We start from the raw sequence: 6,000 nt of genomic DNA, 5'->3' as shown, positions 1-6,000 counted from the left end.
GGGTATCATGCGTGCATTAAAACATTTTTTTCCTTATCTATTAGGGGCCATGCTGATATACTTTATAAGTCAAACCATAGGATGCCTGGGATCGCTTTGGCAGACTCCAGCGGGACAAACTAGCCCCCCACCTCTTGCGAGGCATTCTCTCTCCTTTTCTCCCGCCTCATCTTTCCTCACACCATCCATCACCATCTGACGTGTCACACAGTTTTCTAATTCCTTTTTTGTAATGTTTATTTTTCCTTTTGAGAGAGAGAGAAACGGAGTACAGGCAGGGGAGGGGCAGCAGGCGAGAGAGAGCCGGCCCCAGGCTCTGGGCTGTCTGCCCAGAGCCCGATGCGGGGCTCGAACCCTAGAACCGTGAGATCACGACCTGAGCCGAAGTTAGACGCTTACTCACCTGAGCCACACAGGCGCCCCTGACGCGTCATATTTTTATTTGGGGATTTGTGATTGTCTGTCTGTCTCCATTAGAATGTAAGCGCTACGAGGCCAGGGCTTTTGCTGTATTCCCATCACCTGTAAAAACGCCCAACACAGAGTAGGTGCTTAATAAATATTTGCTAAGCGAATTATTGAGTGACTAAATGAATGGCGGGTGAATGGATGGATCTTTTCTTCCCACATGCTCCCTCTGTTCGGATCTCCCCTCTCAGTCGTCTTCCCAGACGGTCACCAAGCCTGGTGGGCCCCTCACCACGCCAAGTCAATCACTAGGTCGTGTCGGTTCCACTCGACACATTCCTTATTTCCCCAAACTCGTCACCTCTTCTCCAAGCAAACCACACGGCCAGACCACACGGTCAAAGCCGCCGGGGCCCGGCCCAGCGTCACCCGGCCAAGCAGAGGTGAGTCTGGGGTTGGGCATCTGAGCATCTAACCCCAGCACAGACTTCAGCCCAGTCGGGGCACCTCCCACGCCCTCATCCACCGTCACCCAATCACCCGTCCCTTCGTTCCTCGTCATGGCGAAAACTGCAAATTGCCCTTTGGTCCCACTTCTCCTCTTTGGAAGTCGAACCCTGAGCTTCAGCCTGGAGAGTGCCTCCCTAGCTACAGACTACATTTCCCATGTTCCTGTGCAGCCAGGTGACCCATGTGATTGAGTCTTGGCCGACGGGCCACCAGCAGGCGCAAAGGGTGTCACATCCAGGGGAAGTCCTTAAAAAGGAAACGTCTTGCCCTCTGCTTTCTCCTTTCCCCACGGCAGCCTCGGTTATTACGGACCAATGTTGAGCATGTGGACAAGGACAATATTTTCAGCGGTGGTGAAGCAACAGGACAGAAGGAACCTGGGTCCCTCTATAACCTCGTGGAACAGAGCCGCCTCCCTTCTCTGAACTAACACCGTAGCGTGGTGTCTCTTCATTCTACCAACTTAACCTGTACCCGTCCACGTTTAGTCTGTGTGCCAAAGACTTCTTGTCATCCCTCAATATTCATTTATTCTTCTTTGTCTGTAGCAGAACCTTTGGTCTTAGCTGGGCGTATGGCTGTCTGGAATAAAGACTACATTTCCCAGCTGCCCTTGCAGCTAGCTGTGCCATGGGACTAAGTTCTGACCAATGGGCTATGAGTAGAAAACAGTGTGCATTAATTACAGGGAGTGTCCCTAAAGAGAAGAAAGGTGCTTCTCCTCATCCTCTCTGCCTTCCTACTGCCTGGAATGAGGATGTAATGGCCGGCCCCCCAGCATCCATGTGGGACTGTGAGGTGACCACGGCAACGGGATCCATTCACAGCTGAACCAAAAGCAAAGGAGCCTGGGTCTCTGACACCACTGAGACACTACACCAGCCCTTTTAAGTGAAAGAGAAATAAACTTCTATTTTGGTTAAGCCGCTTATTTCTGTGTTTTCTGAATCGCGACGCGGAACCTAATCCTAACTGATACACTCGCGTGCGTTTATTCATTCTGAAATGAACCAGCAACAACAAAAGAATGGAACTGAGTGTGTAATTCCGGGTTGGATCCTCCTTACCCTTCTGCACGGGACGCCGAGTGGCCAGTCTGCCCCAGAAAGCCCGAGAGGAGCCGGACTTTGAGATTAGGAATAAGTGGGGTCTACATCCTCGTGAGAACAGGCGCCCTATGAGAGCTCTGTGAAGGCCCAGGTGTCCTGGAGGGAGTGGCTGCCCCTCTCCGGGCCTCGCCAACCTCCTGGTTCTCCCGGCAGCTAACGGTCCTGCCGGGCCTTCCAGGAAAGGTGGGCATGAGGCTCTAAGTCAGAGTGATGCTAGTCGCAGGCCCCGGGGGTGTATGGAAAATTAGGCAACCGTCTTCTTACAGGCTGGCGGCGTCTCTGGGTTCCACCAGCCCCAACACCACTCACACCGGCTACTTCCAAAAGAGACTCCTACCCTCTGATTTAAAACACCCTCCCAGCCTCATCAAACACTGCCCCCCAACGTCATCAATATCACAGTGGGTTAGGCTTTGCTCTTCCCGTAAAGGCAGGCGGGACGAACCCCCACGCCCAGGAGGGAGAATGAAAAGTGCACCCAAAGACAGGCGGAGAACGAAAGACAAACTGCCCAGACTGGCCTCATTTTTGCCGAGGGCCAACCGCAGGTCGGGCTCAAACCCAGGCAGCTCGAAGCAAGTGAGTGCAACTCGGGAGACGTGTGCTGACTGTGTAGGCCATCAGTCAGGGCCCTTTCTGCCCCAAGTGACAGACACTGCAGGCTATAAAGGGGAATGCACTGGCTTGCATAAATGAACAGTCCATGGATGGCTCCCAGTTCCCTCCTAAAGTCCTGACCAGACACTCTGACCGGACAGCGTGGCTCCTGGGCCCAACGGGAACCAATCACCGTGGCCAGGGGACAAACAAGCCTCCAACTGGCTCAGGCTGGGGTCACGGGCTCCTCTGGACTCAGAGCAGTCACTTTCCTGCAGGACTCATCAGAGACTTTCCATGAAGACGTGGGCAAAGACACGTGGTGTTTCCTAAACTGCTTTGAATCTGGCCGAACCATCAGGAGATCTGTCGTACCGGGACTGTGGTTAGCTGGGCTTGAGCAGCGGCTGCCTCCCTGAGACAGACCACAAGTTCTCAGTTTGCTCTAATCCCCACCATTCCCTAATGTGTAGCCCCCAGCCCGCCTCCCTGTAGACACTGAAGTTTGAAATCTGCTTGTGGTTGCATAAGTCCCAAATGCGCAAAGATGTGAAGCACACTATGAGAGAAATCAAATAGCCTTCAAACATTTTTTTAATGTTTATTTGAGAGAGAGAGAGAGAGAGAGAGAGAGCGCGTGAGTGGGGCGGGGCAGAGAGAGGGGGAGACGCAGAATGGGAAGCAGGCTCCAGGCTCCGAGCTGTCGGCACAGAGCCCGACGCGGGGCTCGAACTCACGGACCGCGAGATGGTGACCTGAGCCGAAGTCGGCCGCTCAACAACCCACTGAGCCACCCAGGTGGCCCTCAAATGGCCTTCCACTAACGGCAACACTCCCTCATAAATACCTGAGTGTGCGCCCTCGCCCACGTGCACACACACGTGGACCCAAACACGCAGGGGCACGCAGACGACCCGGGACACAGAGCCAGCCTGAGCCGTCACGTCCCCAGCACGGGGGTCAGGTCTTGCCCTGCAGGTGCTGGGGCATGTGCCCCGCCCTGCATGGGCTCCCGCTGGGGCTGGAGGAGGGGGATGTGTGTCTGCATGTATGACTCTGGTCCACCCCCCTCCTCACATCCCGCCTCGTCTGGGTTCCAAGCCCCTGTGTCACCCCGGATTAAGGCTGGAACAAAGGACCGGATGGAGGGGAGGCATCGGGAAGCAGGGTGCCTGGGTCAGGCCGGCCAGGGGGCAGAGGAAGCCTCAGCTACTAGAACACATAGGGGGCCAAAGGGGCCCTGTGCCCCGCGCGGGGGCCCCGGTGGCGGCGGGGAGGCTGCGTGTACCCAGGGCAGGTACGCGCACCTGGCGGCGGCCCCGTTTGCTGCGCTCTCTGCACAGCCCTGGACAAACAAAACACAGAGAAGCTCCCGCTGCCAGGACCCTCCTCCAGGCTCCCCGTCTCCCCCCCGCAGCGGTCCGCGAGGGCACAGACAGATGGTGAGAGTCCCCGTGCCCGGTGCCCGTCCTGCTACACCCCCTCCCTGCGCCTCCGCCCTGCCCTTGGCATTCCTGGGGTGTCAACCAGGAAGGGCTAAAGTAAGGTCGCTGCCGGGCGTTATCTGAGCGGGGCCACGGGCCCCTCGGCGTCTTATCTCTGGCTCGCCAGGACCGGTAGGTGAGCAAACAGCAGCTGACAAGTCTCCCAGGGGTGCGGCCGCGGCCCAGGCCTGACTGGGAGACGGGGCACCTGGGACTGAGGTGCGCCCTGCCCCTCGCCTGGACCAGCACCGGGCGGAGGGGGAGAGCATCGCTGGCTGAAGCAATCCCGTGGGGCTTCTGGGAGGAGGCTGCCCTGCCGATGCGCTTTGAAAGCACGTAGGATTTAGAAGCGCGGAGAAGCGTGGGAGCAGGAGCAGTCACACACACGCGCCTCGGGGGGTTTACGCAGCGGGGTTCTGGTCGGGCTGTGTGGCCTGGAGGAAGTGCTCAACTCCTCTGTGCCTCAGTTTCCTCGTTCGCAAAAATGAAGGTAATGGTATCTACCCACGTGGGTGATCGCGGGATTCAATGACTGCTAAGGCCCATTTGCACACAGTAAGTACTCAGGACACGAATAAACTCTGGCCCCCGCGCACCCTCGTTGCTGGGGAGCACGCTCAGGAGGTAGTAAGAACCAACATTGATTGAAATAGGCCAGGCCCATAGCAAGAATCCGCAAACCACCCATTTTACAGATTAGGACGCTGAGGCTCTGAAGCCGGGCAGTGCTTGCTCAGTGAGGAGGAACAGGGCCGGGCTCGGTTCTGGCTGAATCCACAGCCGGGGCTCTCCGCGCCCCCTCTGTTCCGGGGAGCTCACACCGTAGGGTTCCCAGGAAACACCGCAGGGCCCAGTGGCTTCTGGAGGGGCAACTCTGGCAATCGAGGCCAACGTCAGGGTCAAAGAGAGAATGGGACACAGGCAGAGGGAGGTCACGGCAGGTCTCAAATTCTCTTGCGGGAAGGAGGAGGTTCCTGGGAGGGGGAAGCGCTTGGGCAAAGGAAAAGAGGCGGGAAGCCAGCACACTGGCGCAGGCTTTGAAGCCCAGAGAAGGGAGGGCACTCGCCCAAGCACACACAGCCCTCCTGAGGCAGCAGGGGGGACTCCGTGGGAGGGGAGCCAGGGGCTGTTGCCAGCTGGACCCCACACCCTCGGAGCCTTGTTTCCAGCAGGGTCGTGAGGGTGGGATAGGGCTTCCCGATTCCAAGACCTCATGCGCTCCGGCCATCTCTGGGACCTCAGCACCCCTAGCTGGGGTGAAGGCCCCTGAGGGGCAGAGCCCAGGGAGGCTGGAGGGGCGGGTCCGGGCCTTCCCAGCCCAGAGCCAGGCTTCCCCATCAGAGACGCTTTGCTGCCCCCTGGTGGCTCCAAAAGATTCTAATTTCCCTTCCTAAGGGATGCTTCTCACAGGTCAGATCAGCACCTTGTGACCCACAGGTGTATCCGAACCAACCTGGAGGTCCTCCCTCCTTCCCCGATGTCCCGCCACCACCGACCTGCACACAAAGGTGTCATATTGAAAATCACAGGGTTTGAGCCTGGCTGGGCCGCACTCCAGCTATGACCTTGAGTGGGTTCGGTCACCTTCCTGTGCCTCAGTTTCCCCATCTTTAGAACGGGGGTGATAATAATGGTTTCTGCTTCATAAGGACCTTTGTGAACATTAAAGAAGCAAATGCATAGAGAGCACTTGGTAAAGGGACGTCTGGGTGGCTCAGTCAGCTGAGCGTCCGCCTTCGGCTCAGGTCATGGTCTCACAATCCGTGGGTTCGAGCCCCGCGTCGGGCTCTGTGCTGACAGCTCAGGGCCTGGAGCTCCCTTCGGATTCTGGGTCTCCCTCTCTCTCTCTGCCTCTCACTCACTCACACTCTGTCTCTGTCCCTCAAAAATGA

This window comes from Panthera leo, chromosome D3 (genome assembly GCF_018350215.1).
Source record: "Panthera leo isolate Ple1 chromosome D3, P.leo_Ple1_pat1.1, whole genome shotgun sequence".
Classification (NCBI taxonomy): domain Eukaryota; kingdom Metazoa; phylum Chordata; class Mammalia; order Carnivora; family Felidae; genus Panthera; species Panthera leo.
The sequence above is the reverse complement of the archived record's forward strand: the minus strand, read 5'-3'. Positions refer to the sequence as shown.